At 39.2% G+C, this 15,684-nt stretch overlaps 1 protein-coding gene across 3 annotated transcripts in view; it reads left to right on the top strand.

Moving 5' to 3' along the window:
• Positions 1–15,684, top strand: part of LOC124606205 (monocarboxylate transporter 5) — a 163,654-nt gene that overhangs the window by 94,101 nt on the left and 53,869 nt on the right. The window lies entirely within an intron of this gene.

Below are 15,684 nucleotides of genomic sequence, written 5' to 3'. Positions count from 1 at the left end.
AGGGCCTCTAACACTTCCTTGGGGAACACCGGATATCACTTCTAGTTTAGTCGATTATTTTCCATCGATTACAACGTATTGCGACCTTTCTGACTGGAAATCGCGAATAATAGTTGCACAATATAAGCGATATTCCATAGATACACAATTTGATTAGAAGTCTCTTCTGAGGAATGGCGTCAAAAGCCTTCTGGAAATCTGGAAACATAGAATCAACTTGAGATCCCCTGTCCATAGCACTCGTTATTTCATGCAAATAAAGGTCGAGTTGTGTTTCACAATAACAATATTTTCTGAATTCGTGCTATGTGTCAAGAGATTGTTTCATTCAAGGTAACTCGTAATGTTCGAACGCAGTACATACTCCATAACCCTACTGCAAATCGACGTCAATGATATGAGCCTGTAATTCATCGGATTACTCCCTCTTCTTTTCTTGAGTATTGGTGTGGCCTGTGCCACTTTCCAGTCCTTTATCGCGTATCTTTCTTCGGGCGAGAGGTTGTGTATAATTGCAAAGTCTGGGGCTATTGATAATATTCTTCTCGGGTATGCAGCCGGATCATAACGTCTTCATGACACAATATTTCCGCGGTCCAACTGGCCGCCATCTTCAGGTGAGAGTGCTGGTGCACGATCTCGCCGGAACTGACTTCCTAGCGCAAGCTGCGGCCACTATATAGGCCGCAGAAGACCCACCACGCGTGCGCGAGAAGGTGCCGTAACTGCCCTCTAGCGCAGTAAACATACCGCGCCGCCAGTGGTGGAAATCGAGATATCGCTGTCAAAAATTAAAAAAAAATTTTTTTTTTTATTCCGACGATCGAAACACAGACCGTTGTTTTTTGATGTCAGATAACACCGGGTCCCAAGTCTTACTTAAAAGATAGCCCTTGTCTCTTTTAATAAGATTGTCAGATAAACGAATCTCTATGGATTCTTTTAAAACACAGTCCCAATAGCGAGATGCAGGGGCAACCATTTGTGTCTTGTCGTAGAGCATTCTGTGTCCCTCGGTGAGACAGTGTTCCGCCACTGCAGATTTCTCAGGTTGAAGCAGCCGTGTGTGCCACTGATGCTCAACACATCGGTCCTGGGTGGTCCGGATTGTCTGCCCAATATAAGCCTTCCCACAGTGGCAAGGGATCTTGTACACACCGGGCTTCCTCAAACCCAAGTCATCCTTTACAGAGCCAAGGAGCGCTCTAATCTTGTCTGGCGGACGAAAAATACTTTTGATATGGTATCTTTTCAGAATTCTTCCTATCTTCGAGGAAATGCTCCCAGCAAAATGCTCCCAGTGGTTCAGGCGAAGGTCCAAACTGGAAAGCACGACGGATCTGTTTATCTGTATAGCCATTCTGCTTGAACACAACCTTAAGATGGTCCAATTCTTGTGTCAAGCTTTCTCCATCTGAAATGGCATAAGCTCTTCTCGCCAACGTCCGCAGGACCCCCGTACGCTGGAACGATGGATGACAGCTAGAAGCATGCAGGTAAACGGTCCGTGTGCGTAGGCTTTCGATAAACACTGTGTCCCAGTGTCCCATCATCCTTTCTGTACACCAGAACATCCAGAAACGGAAGCTTTCCATCACTTTCCACCTCCATGGTAAACTTGATGCTAGGATGCAGGGAATTAAAATGATCTAGGAGGCGGTCAAGAGCTTCTCTCCCATGAGGCCACACCATAAACGTATCGTCAACGTACCTCCAGAAACAAGTCGGTTTTAAGGACGCCGTCTTCAGCGCCATGTCCTCTAAAGGAAACGTAATTGATGTGTTATCTGGACAGGAAGACCTGCTTTATTAACTGATGTAAGCTGCTTTGCTACGCCTAAGACCTCTACTTCAGAGTTACTCATGTTGGCAGCTGTTCTTGATTCGAATTCTAGAAGGTTTACTTCATCTTCTTTCGTGAAGAAATTTCGGAAAACTAAGTAATAACTGCACTTTTAGTGACGCTGCAGTCGGTAATATTACCGTTGGTATCACTCAGTGAAGATATTGGTTATGCCTTGCCGCCGGTATACTTTACATACGACCAGAATCTCGTCGGATTTTCATTCAGATTTTGAGATAGAGCTTCCTTGTGAAAGCTATTAAAAGTATCTCGCATTGAATTCCGCCCTAAGTTTGGGAATCGTTGGAATGAGTGAACGCAGGGAATAGGCTGCCCCAATATTTATTATTTATTTATTTCCGTTACAGCCATCTATGGGCTACGTTTACACAACTTCCCTCATTTTCTAAAGTTCTCTTCCTTCCTATTTCGCCAGTACTCCTTCATCCGTTGGCTCACTCGTGCATTTTCTTCTGCCAAGAATGTTCTTCCTCGTTTACTCCTCGAAGAAATTCTTCACCTCCGCAACCTTTTTCCTAAAGATCTTCCTGTTCACAATTTCTTCTGCCGTGATCCCGCATTCTTCTAGATCCCAGTGCACTTCTTTCACCCATGGAACTTGTGTCTTCCTGTTCTCCTGGAAGAGAGGAATCTTGTTGGCGAGCCTCTCTGATTCCATTCTTTCAATATGTCCATAGAAAGACAGTCTTCTTTTCTTCATTGTGCTGGTGATATTTTCAAATCGTTGATAAAGTTCTTGATTTGATCTTAGGCATAACGTAAATTCATTAGATACTTTTCTGGGCCCAAGAATCTAAGGAATTTCGTTTCTTTCTTTTCCAAGTCTGAAAGTCCCTTCCTGGCTATTGTCTCAGATGCATATAAACATTCAGGGTCGACGAATGTGCTGTAGTGTTGGAATGTGGCCTGGTATGAGAGTGATTTAGGTTTGTATGTGTTCTGACACAATCTGAATGCTATTTCCATTTTTCTTGCCCGTTATTCAATTGCTTCCTTTTCATTGTTGTTTGGAGTCAAAATCTCTCCCAGGTACTTGAATTTCTGACCTCTTTTGATGTCGCCATACACGGTCCTCACTGTCGATTTATGTTCATATGTTGTGTCTTCTCAAAAGATATTTGCAATCCTGCTTTCACTGCTGTTTCCTTGAGGAGTTCAATCTGTTTAGTTGCAATTTGCGGATTCTCTACAAAAAACACTATATTATCTGCAAACGCGAGGCTTTCAAATGTAAGCCCAGACTGTTTGCGGCCTAGCCTGATTCCATTTGGAAAGTTGAACTGACTCATTTCTTTTCGCCATTCCCTGATAACTTTTTCTAAAACACAGTTGAAAAAGATCGGAGAGAGACTGTCTTCTTGTCTCAAACCTGTTTTGATTTCAAAGAGCTCTAACAGTTCTCCTAAAAATTTAATTTCTGATCGGGTGTTTGTTAGTGTTTGCTGAATAAGCCTCGTTGTCTTATCGTCTATTCCAAATTCTTTCAGCACTTCTATTAATGTGTCTCTATCTACGGAGTAATGCGCGTTTTTAAAGTCCACAAATGTCTTGATCACTTTCTTATCAGTTGCTAGTGTCTTTATTTTGATTAAGGTTTTGACTGGAATACTCTCTTTCAAATTCTAAAGGTGCCAGGGGTAAAATACAAGGAGAGAAAGGCTGTTTACAATTTGTACAGGAGCCAGATGGCAGTTATAAGAGTCGAGGGGCATGAAAGGGAAACAGTGGTTGGGAAGGGAGTGAGACAGGGTTGTAGCCTATCCCCGATGTTATTCAATTTGTATATTGAGCAAGCAGTGAAGGAAACAAAAGAAAAATTCGGAGTAGGTATTAAAATCCATGGAGAAGAAATAAAAACTTTGAGGTTCGCCGATGACATTGTAATTCTGTCAGTTACAGCAAAGTACTTGGAAGAGCAGTTGAACGGAATCGACAGTGTCATGAAAGGAGGGTATAAGATGAACATCAACAAAAGCAAAACGAGGATAATGGAATGTAGTCGAAATGGCTCTGAGCACTATGTGACTTAACATCTTAGGTCATCAGTCCCCTAGAACTTAGAACTACTTAAACCTAACTAACCTAAGGACATGACACACATCCATGTCCGAGACATAATTCGAACCTGCGACAGTAGTAGTCCCGCGGTTCCGGACTGCAGCGCCCAGAAACGCACGGCCACCGCGGCCGGCGAATGCAGTCGAATTAAGTCAGGTGATGCTGAGGGAATTAGATTAGAAAATGAGACACTTAAAGTAGTAAAGGAGTTTTGCTATTTGGGGAGCAGAATAACTGATGATGGTCGAAGTAGAGAGGATATCAAATGTAGACTGGCAATGGCAAGGAAAGTGTTTCTGAACAAGAGAAATTTGTTAACATCGAGTATAGATTTAAGTGTCAGGAAGTCGTTTCTGAAAGTATTTGTATGGAGCGTAGCCATGTATGGAAGTGAAACATGGACGATAAATAGTTTGGACAAGAAGAGAATAGAAGCTTTCGAAATGTGGTGCTACAGAAGAATGCTGAAGATTAGATGGGTAGATCACATAACTAATGAGAAGGTATTGAATAGGATTGTGGAGGAGAGGAGTTTGTGGCGCAACTTGACTAGAAGAAGGGATCGGTTGGTAGGACATGTTCTGAGGCATCAAGGAATCACCAATTTAGTATTGGAGGGCAGCGTGGAGAGTAAAAATCGTAGAGGGAGACCAAGAAATGAATACACTAAACAGATTCAGAAGGATGTAGGTTGCAGTAGGTACTGGGAGATGAAGAAGCTTGCACAGGACAGAGTAGCATGGAGAGCTGCATCAAACCAGTGACTGATGACCTCAGAAGTGAAGTCTCATAGTGCTCAGAGCCTCATCAAACCAGTCTCAGGACTGAAGACCACAACAACAACAAGGTTTTGATGGTAAAGATCTGCTCTCCATACGATCTTCCTGTCCTAAAGCCGACTTGATATTCACCTAGTTGTTGATCTATGTGTTGTTCTATTCTTTGTTTGAGAGCAATGGCAAGGATCTTGTATGCTAGTGGTAGAAGTGACATTCCTCTGTAATTATTGACAGATTTGTCTCCTTTCTTGTGCAATGGGTAGATGAGAGCATCTCTCCATTCTTCTGAGATCTCTCCTGTGAGCCAGATTTTTTGTAAGAGTCTTTCAAGTCGTTCCAGGAAACTGTTTCCTGCGTACTTCAAAAGTTCTGCAAGAATTGAATCTTTGCCAGACACTTCGTTGTTTTTCAAGTCCCTGGTGATCTCTCGTATTTCCTTTTTATTGGTGGACTGGAATCAGGAAGTTTGTTTTGTGGTTTCTGGAAGGTTAATTTTTCTGGTGGTGGGACACAGTTGAGCAACTCTTTGAAGTATCTAGCCAAGTGTTCACAATTCTGTTTGTTGCTCATAATCAATTTGCACTGATTATTTTTGAAACAGATTTTGGGTGATGAGTAACTTCTAAGTTTTGATTTAAATGTCTGATAGAAACTTCTGGTGTTGTTCTTCTGGAGATTATCTGCTAGCTCCTTTAATTGATCTCTTTCAAACTTTCGTTTGGTATTCCTAAATACTTCTGCTGTCGCCCTCCTTTGGGTTTTAAATTCTTCGAAGTTCTGTTTGGTAGAATTCCACTTGTTCCAAGCTCCAGAACGTTTCTGCAAGGCATCTTGAGATTCAGCATCCCACCATAGATGTTTCTTTTTCTTAGCAAGGAAAACTGTTTCGCTGCTTCCTGAGTCTTTTGAGCCATTTTGTCCCACTCGTTGCAGTTCAAAAATGGTTCAAATGGCCCTGAGTACTATGGGACTTAACATCTGAGGTCATCAGTCCCCTAGACTTAGAACTACTTAAATCTGACTAACGTAAGGACAGCAGACACATCCATGCCCGAGGCAGGATTCGAACCTGCGACCGTGGCAGCACCGCTGTTCCGGACTGCAGTGCCTAGAACCGCTCGGCGACAACGGCCGGCCTCGTTGGAGTTTAACGTGTCAAGTTCATGCTGATACTTCACAACTATTTCTTCACTGATTTTTAGTTCTTCATTTCTGTACTTCTGCATTCCGAGTGTTTTCTTTCTCCGGTTTCCAGGGATTGGTTTCACTTTGACCCTTGTCAGATAATGATCGGAATCAGAATTAGCACCTTTCCGCACTCTGACGTTCATTATTTCCTTCGAGCTGGTGGTCGCTACGTGATCAATCTGAAATTCTCCTAACATGGGATTGGGTGATCGCCATGTTTTCATGTGCTTTGGAGCCCTCATAAACAGAATGGACATAATTTTCATTCCAAATGATTCACAAATATCAATCAACCTTTCACCATTTCTGTTTGTCTTCCTGTGCGCTACATATTTGCCCGCAATGTTCCGGAATTTTTTCTCTCTTCCAATCTGGTCGTTGAAGTCCCCCATAAGGATCTTGACATGCTTGTCTGGGTTTATGAACAGTTCTTCGATGGGCATTGAATATGGTGTATAATTTGTTTCCACTTGCAGTCTAGGAGATGGATATATGAACTCTGCTGTAGCTTCAGTTATAGAATTATAAATAAAGAAGGCCGTTCCAAGGATTAACAATGGATTATTCGTTTTCTCTGTTTTCTTAACCCTGATAGCTGGTCGTCCTTTCAGTATCCTGTAATTGCCCATAACTGACACTTCATCTGTTGTGAATCTTGTTTCTTGGACTGTTAGAAGTTTTATTTTGTTTTCATCAAGTACTTTGATCAGTTCCATTTGTTTTCCAATTTTCAATAGGGTGTTCACGTTAAGTGTACCAAAGAAATGTTTCTCCTTCGTTCTGATTTGCGGCATGATGGATCTTCCGACTGATCCAAACATGATGGTGTAGGGCCCCCAGAGTCCATTGCCCTACTTGAACCAAAGTTTTGGCCCCGGATTGAGCCGGCTGGGGCACTAGTTTCCGTACGTTATGCCATCATGGTAGTTGCGTGGGTTTAGATTTGTGGGATAAAACAAAGTTGGTGAGACCAGGAGTAACTAGAACAGCCGTCCTTAAAATGGAATCAGACGCTGACCAAGAAGCCACCCCATACGGGAATCGTCGCGCCTGGATTTAATGAGCTTTCATTATGGGGTTTGCTCCCCTCGGTTCTTCCGCTCTCAACGCCATTGGAAAATATCCTGCTTCCTCTTCTGCCCCTAAGACCGTTGACCTGCTTCGCCTAGTAACCCTAGGTAGGGGCCCTATAACAGGGTACTACCATCCGCAGCCAGATGGACCCTGATTTTTTACGAGGTTGATACTCCTCCCCCTCCTCCTTCCTCACCACTTGGACGATGAGGCCTCGGGATGCAACCGGCAACGGCGGAGTTCCAATATTTATTATTATTATTATTATTATTATTAGCATTATTATTAATCATATTATTATTAGACCTCAAATGCAGTGGCACAAAACAAAGACAATAACAACTGTGTACAGCGTAGTACGACAGACAGCTTTAAAATTGATCGGTAAACTTTTTCAAAAAATTTGTGAAAGCCACAAAAGTTTACCTTACACAGTTTCATGTACTCAAGACACGAACATCAATATTTTGGAATAATATTTTAGTACAGGCGGAATAATGAGACATACATGATATAAATTTTAAGATTCTGCGAATGCCTGGTCTTCTGCCTAAATCAGGTATTTGAAGATAGATTTGTAGTTCACCTTTTTATTATTGATTAGACATCGACATTTCCCTGCATTACAAATTTAATTCTTGTGAAACTATTTTACTTCATTCTTAAGAAACATGCGTACAAACACAACATGAATAATTAAATAAATTTTGATCAACCAGGAAGTTTCATATCAGCACACACTCCGCTGGAGAGTGAAAATTCATTCTGGAAAAACATAAACAGTGTTTAATTACGTGTAAGTGTTACTTGCTTCTTTCTTTAAGATTTTTACAGTTTAAAATCGAAGTCCTACGTGCTTTGAAGCTATATTGCTCAAGAAAATTAAATTTTAGTCAGGAAGCTAATATCTCCATTGGTAAGAACACGATCAATAAACATCATCGTGTTACCATCGACGACATTTAAACTCTAACCTTCGTTCCTTACCAAAGTGTCTATCCACCAGTTTCATCGCTTCCTCCCCCCACCCCCACCCCTCCCTTTCTAAACCAACCAACCACTATATATCTGCACGTTTTCACCCGTCTTACTACTCGAGAGAACGGAATATACACAGCTTGTAAGTGATAATTGCTCTTGAAATATCGATTTAGTTGTTGCAGTACAATATATCTTAGCAATACAGACAAATTAATTGAAGTTTTTTCAGTTCGAAACTGAAAACAGAAGAGAAGAAAAGAAATCAACGAGATCGTGTTGATCCTAGGGAATAAAATCCGTTTTCGTAGCTGGTAATCGACAAAGATTGGATGTGGGAACCAATAAAAGAAACCATAAAAATTCTGTTACTACTTACGTATTAAAAAAGGCAGACGGATATAGTGGACTTGATCCACTGTTTCACCAACTGATAGAAACACATTTTAAAATCGTCCGAAGGTACGCTATAAGCTGTCTGGAACTATTTTGGTTTCGTTTCTTCTGTGCCCTGAAAACGCTCCCCTTTTAGATCCTTCTCCATTCTAGAGAATATAAGAAGCCAAAGAAAGTTTTTCTTTCATCCATCATGGGTATAAAATTATGCAAATTAACACTTTCTTCCCGTACGACTGCAGACGCACACTGACAACTTGTGCTATAGATTTCCCAACCAGGATGCAGAGGCTGAAGTTAACACTTTATTCTGTTGTATACATGATTGACAAATCGTCGAATATAAGAAATGAAGTTTTCCTAAAACGTAATGGTTTATATATGATTGAACTTCCACAGGGCTGACGATTGGTCAACTGATACAGAAGGTGCGCCTGAAAAGTTCGGTGAATGGTCTCGGAAAACATCGGAACCAAGAGTTAGATGCAAAATTCCTTTACTGGCCTTTAAAGTAATCATCATTAGCTACAGCACACTTCTGACATCGATTTTAAAGCTGTTGGAAACCGTCATCAAACGCTTACTGTAGACTCGCTTGAAGCACCGTGGTAAGGTGTTGTTGGACATCCGCGTATGCCTGCGTGCTCAGTCAGCTTTCTAGCTCAGCGCGAGGTGACTGTTCTTCAGTACCCTCCTTATTCTCCAGATTTGTCGGCGGCAGACTTCCTCTTGTCTCCTCGCCTTGTTAGCCCAGAAGTGCTTTCACTTCGCAGACATTCCGCGTGACCTCTATTTACTTAAGGGTCTTTCCTCGTACATGGCATTTCACCGAAAATATAAATTAAATGAAGTGTCTGAAACGTCTTTATCTTTCCAAATGTGTCCGTAGACGAGTCACTGAGCTTGTTCTAAAGTGTACCGAGAGAGGGACAAGGCAAGGTAAGCCCCCCACTCCCTCCCCACCTATAGAAAAATGATATTAAATCTACACTAACCAAACTCACATCCTGTCCACCAGAAGAAAGCTTATCAGTTCAGTATCAGACTCAAGAATGCCAAGACATGCTATGGATACTGACTAGTTCTTCTTCTTCTTCTTCTTCTTCTTCTTCTTTTTCTTATTCTTCTTGCGTTAGGGAGTCTTTTGATCATAGGCAGCCCCTTCATGAATTGCATTTTACTTTTCTTCCCATTACATGGCCGGCAAACTTCGCTCTCTTCAGTCTGATTTCTCTTGATAGCGTCCTCATGCTTGCGGTAGTTCTCCTCTCATCCATTGCTCACTACCTCTTTTAGGGCCCAATGTATTCCTCAGTATTTTCCACGCTTCTTTCTCTACATGTTCTTCACTACTTCCTCAAAGTGTTGTCGTCTCGGCGCATATAGTGCAGCATTCTTCCCCGTTTGCTTGTAGTGTCTGACCTTTTCGTCTGTGGATACTTTCTTTTTTCCGTCTACATGGTTTCCTCCCTCATTAGGTCCATTATCTCTTATGATTCGGCAGATATGTGCAATTTCGCTTTTTCCGTGTGTAGCTTGACCCACGCCCTCCCCCACCCAAAGAAAAAAATACTGTTCATCACGTCGTACATGCGTACATGCGTACAAAGCGTCGGTTTGTTTCCTGTTACCAAGAAAATTGCTTTTAAAGCAGAATTTTATGTGCCCATTCAATAGAGTGGTCCAAAATTAGTGTAGTTCATCGATATGTGTTAGCAGATATCATAAAACACGAAGGCTAATCAATACTCCATCAGCGACAGCACCACCCTGGCCTGCGCTGATTGCTATCGCGATGCTGCAGCGCTGCTCAGCCGCTGTTAGAGTATTCGTGTTTTACTGTCCCTGTTAGTACATATCATATATCAGCAGACTAATCTGAGACCTCTTTATCGAATGGGCACGTAGATGTCCGCCTGAAAAATAATTTTGTTCGTAACGGGTGTAACCTCTCCGCAAAAATTATTAAATGAAAAATGTGGAATGGAGCCAAGTGTAACCTCCTCACACAAAAATTAATGAATGATAATTGACCATAAACTCCACAATAATATTGATTAAATAATGAACCATGAACGAAAAGTAACCTCCCAACAGAAATAAAAATATCTGGTAAATTTTATAAGGACAGCAGCGCTGACCTTCGGCCCTGTATTCTGAATAAAAAAGCAAAAATTCTTACCTCAATAAAACTACGTATATATCTGCTCTTATGTAAAAATTTTTTTAGCACAGCTTCGTGCAATGCTGGCGTATATTTTTTCTAATTCTTGGAAGGAATGATCAAGCAATGGAAATATTCTTTAAATTGAAATGAATGCTTTTCTTTAAAAAATTACTTTATATTATGAAAATTATTACTGGGGCATCTTTTTGGAACAAATTAAATTACAAATAACATACATTATTAAATATGCGCAAGGCTGCTTCTTTACCTTCTACAACAATACTCATCCTCCAGAGTCCTGACCAGAGTCGCGAGCAGAGCACACAGCCGACGCATGCCGACTCCCGCAGGCTACTCCTGTACACTCGCTACTAAAGCCGACCGACTACTACTGCAGACTGACTACTACTGTATCCGACTGACTACTACTGTCGACTCGCGCAGACTCGCGATAAGCAACAACTAACAATAAACTACTCTCTGGTCAGAGATTCTGTCATGCCTCGCCCATCGCCGGCGAAGAGTACGCCTTACATAACCCTCCACTGGGGGGGGGGGGCAAAAATTTGGCAGCGATGGTGAGTCAATTGGACTCGCCATGAGCAACAAATTTTTCTTAATTAACTAAGTTTACAATCACAAAATTTTTACATGTATATAGGTGTAGAACATGAAATAAAATATAGTGCACACGCACTGAGTACAGAACATATCAAGCAAAGACAAAATGTATACACAATGAGTACAAATGAAATGACATAAAGTGCACACGCACTGTAGTTCAGAATATATCAGCAAATCACAAAATGTATATGCAGTTAATACAAATCATGTTAACAAAATGACGAAAGTGCACACGCACTGTAATACAGAACATATCTGGGAATCACAAAATGTATACTTAATGAGTACAAATGGTATAAAGTGCACACGCACTGTAAAACTCTCTAATATTTTTACAACAAATAAACATATCAAGGAGTGAAATAAAGTGCACACGCACTATAGAAGTCTTTAGTATTTTTAGGACAAGTGATCTTGTTAACAAATGAAATGAAGTGCACACGCACTGTATATGTCTTTATCATTTGACAAGAAATAGGAATGGAATGGGAAGGATTGCGTCATGGTTGTAGCACTTTAGTTTGCACGCAGCTGCACTGAAAGTCCATATCTTTCTACAGAAGCACAACACCAAGTGAGACAATCTGAAGCTCTTTTCCTTGAAGTATTAATCAGTGTAGCCAAGACACTGAAATGTCGTAATAATATTCCATGCTATCATTTTGGTTGTACACTAGGTACACCAAACAGTTGGACCATAGTAACATCTCCATCGCTCAAGGTGGTGGACAGCATGTCGTGTCAACACCATGTTCTTGTAAAGTAGACCAACGTAGAATTAGTGCAAAAACCAAATATAGTGCTCCATGATCATGAGGATAGACAGGACAAATGGATATTGCAGAAATTTCTGGTAATTGGGTCAGAAGGTGAAGGACATTAAGTCACATAGTAGTCTTCATTGAGAATTACACTAGTCTAACCACTGATTTGAGTAATTGGTGGCACTCATCGCCCAGTTACTGAACATTTCTGTACCATGTATGTAGTATTACAGAATAATGTTCATAAATTATCTGAATATAGTAATTATTGGCACTCATTGCCCAGTTACAAACTATCAGAAGTCATCACTCAAAACAGAAGCTAATGAATGGCATAGTATTAACATAATAGTATTAACATAATAGTATTAACATAATAGTATTAACATAATTCAGTAATCATTGGCATCATAGGTCATCTTATTACAATAAACAGTGGCATTCATTGGCCAGCTACAAAGCATTTTTTTTTGCATTTTTCAGAAGTCATTACTCAAAATGAGTTAATTATTGGCATACCATTTATACATAATTAATCTAATTATAGTAATCATTGGCATCATAGGTCATCTTATTACAGTAATCAGTGGCATTCATTGGCCAGTTACAATTACACATAATTAATCTAATTATAGTAATCATTGGCATCATAAGTCATCTTATTACAGTAATTAGTGGCATTCATTGGCCAGTTACAATTTTACATAATTAATCTAATTATAGTAAACATTGACATCGTAGGTCATCTTATTACAATAATCAATGGCATTCATTGGCCAGTTACAAAGCATTTTTTTTTATTCTTCAGAAGTCATTATTCAAAATGAGTTAATTATTGGCATACCATTTATACATAATTAATCTAATTATAGTAATCATTGGCATCATAAGTCATCTTATTACAATAAACAGTGGCATTCATTGGCCAGTTACAAAGCATTTTTTTGTATGTATTATTCAGAAGTCATTATTGAAGTGACATACTATTCAGAGCTGATCAGTATTACTCAGAACTCTCTTAAACTAGTAGCATTATTTGGGACTGGTAATTACTTTGTTTGCTTTTGAGTTATTGCTGCAAATGAAGATGTGTAACGTCATTCGTCATGAGTCAGCTGTAGCAAGGTTATGAAACAAGTAGAATTTATTTGATCACATTCATAAACGACATAGGTTTAATAAACAACTATTTATACCACATTAATTTCATGAATAATTTCTCCTGTAAAATATACAAAATGGATTATGAAACTGAAAGAAGAAACGCATATTATGCTGAAATGTAGTGAACTTCGAATTAACAGGTAGTGAAATGTGTATAAAAAATAGATATGTTCTCTAGCTGTCCTTTCCAAAACCTTCAGTCATCATACCATGCGATATAAGACATACTGTCAAAACGAACTGCAACAAATACTTAAACAACTACATAACATCTCTTAACTAACAGTAAATATATATACTTCATCATTATTTCATCTGCAAAGAAAAAACTTCATTATCCTTATCACCATAACTCCATTATTATCATCACCTGTAAAGAAAAACTTCATTATCCATAGTAGCATATTCTTCATCATTATTCATCACCATTCATTATCATCTGCAGAAAAGTAACTTCATTATTCATTATACAACTATTCCTTATTTCTAGCATATTTCATCACTAAAACTAAGATGTGTAGTTCTGTCTGACAGCCTGCATCAATCGCCTCGTATTCTGAAAGAAAAAATTAGTTAAGACTGCTATTCTACGATGTGAATAGTATATTCTTGTTAATGCTTGTTAATTCTGATCCATTTACTCTTCATCACGAGGTATTGCATCCTCTTTCATTCATTCCGAAGGTGAAATTCCCATTTCTGTTTAATTTATTTCGTTTACACGTTATTTCTTTCTGAAAATGATGAACAAAGATTGATGTCTTGTATTTAATTCATATACCCATTAGATAAAAGCTGGTTTATAATAACATAATGGAGCATACAGCATAACATGACAGAAAACGTAATATGTCAAAAACATCGACAGTGTTCAGAAGCAAAATTGTACACTGTGTATCACAATGTAGCAGCAAAAAAAAAAAATGTAAAATAGTCATAAGGCAAAATAATAAAGTCAACTGGTGTTTGTTATATCTTAAATATTTCATAGTACATACAAACAAAACAGGAAAACACTCATACATACATAAAAAATGGAAAATATGCACGGTCTAGGGTGTATAACGACAAGAAATGTGATCTTCTTTGTGTACAGCTTGTATGTTGTGTAGTTAATAGAGGCGAGAATTGAAGACTTTAATGGAGAGAAAATTTGATAAAATTAATATATCACTAGATGGAATTGCATAATTATTCGTAAGATATGTAATTTTATCTGGAAAATGTGCACTGTCTGATGTGTAACGACAAGAAAAGTGACCTGCTAACCTTACCTTGCCAAGAAAAAAATTACGATGATCATCAGTAGGTGTTCATGTGAATATAATTGCATAAGCCATCATAAAAATTAGGAAATGGCATTACAGTGAGATAAATCATAAAGTATCTTCATTCAATAAAAGGTTTGATGTTGGATATGTGGTGGTTCCCTTTGGCTTTTCTGGTTCTCAAAGTTTCGACGTGTACTACATTGGGGTGAGGAATGCTGCGAATCCGATATGGCCCTGCGTATAGAAGCTCAAATTTGCTGCATCTACTCTTTCCTTTGTTAGATAAATAGTGTGTACGTACTAATATCTTCTGTCCAATGTGAAAGTCACGGCGTGTACAAACCTGTTTTTGCTGTCTTCTCCGGCGCTCTGCGGCACGTTTTATGTTGTTCAGCGCAATGTCAATTATTTCATGGTGTCGAAGTCGACGAGATGTAGGAAACGTTACTAATTCTTTAATTTTGTTAGGTGGTTCAACATTTTTCAGTATAACAGACGGAGATAGCATAGTAGATTAATTCGGTATGGAATCAATTACATCTTGGAATGAGAGTATGTGTGTGTCCCAATCAATATGTTATTTATGGCAGTATATTCTACACAGTTTACCAATTTCTTTAATTAATCGTTCACGAGGGTTCGAAGAAGCGTGGTACCTGGATATATAGACCAGAGAAATGTTTCTAGCTCGTAACATACGTGTCCATAACATACTGTGATCCATTGTCGGAAATCACTTTCAACACATGCCCTACATGAAATAGAAAATGTTTTACAAATGCTTTCGAAACAGTTTTAGCAGTAGCTTTGCCTAACGGAGTGAAGGTAACAAATTTTGAAGTGAGTTCAACAGCGACAAATATGTAGCAAAAACCTCTATTAGTTCTGGGAATCGGACCAAAAATGTCTACAGCGGCCATATGTCTCAATTTAACAGGTACAATGGGATATAATGGAGGAATATGTGAAGTCGTGTCTGATTTAGCTTTCTGGCAGATTTTACATGACGCTAAAACTCGTCGAATACGTTTCTCCATGTTGGTAAAATAACAGTTCTGTCTCAGTATAAGAAAACATTTTCTGGCTCCGTAATGTGCATAACTTAAATGAGTATACCAGATTAATTTGTTAACAAGTTCGTCAGGAATGCATAATAACCAATTGTTGCTGTCAGAATGAGAGCGGCGAAACAGAATGTCATTGCGTACAGTGTAATGGTTTCTAATGGTAACATTATTCCTATCTTGCCAAAGCTGTTTAATCTCTTTCCATACGTTGTCTTTATTCTGCTCTTGTGATATGTCTTGTAATGACGATGAAATAAAATTTTCAAATGCAACTTGTTGAATGTACATGA

The sequence above is a fragment of the Schistocerca americana genome, chromosome 3 (assembly GCF_021461395.2).
Source record: "Schistocerca americana isolate TAMUIC-IGC-003095 chromosome 3, iqSchAmer2.1, whole genome shotgun sequence".
NCBI classification, from domain to species: Eukaryota; Metazoa; Arthropoda; class Insecta; order Orthoptera; family Acrididae; genus Schistocerca; species Schistocerca americana.
Note: the sequence above shows the minus strand (reverse complement) of the source record. Positions and strands in the feature narration are given on the sequence as shown.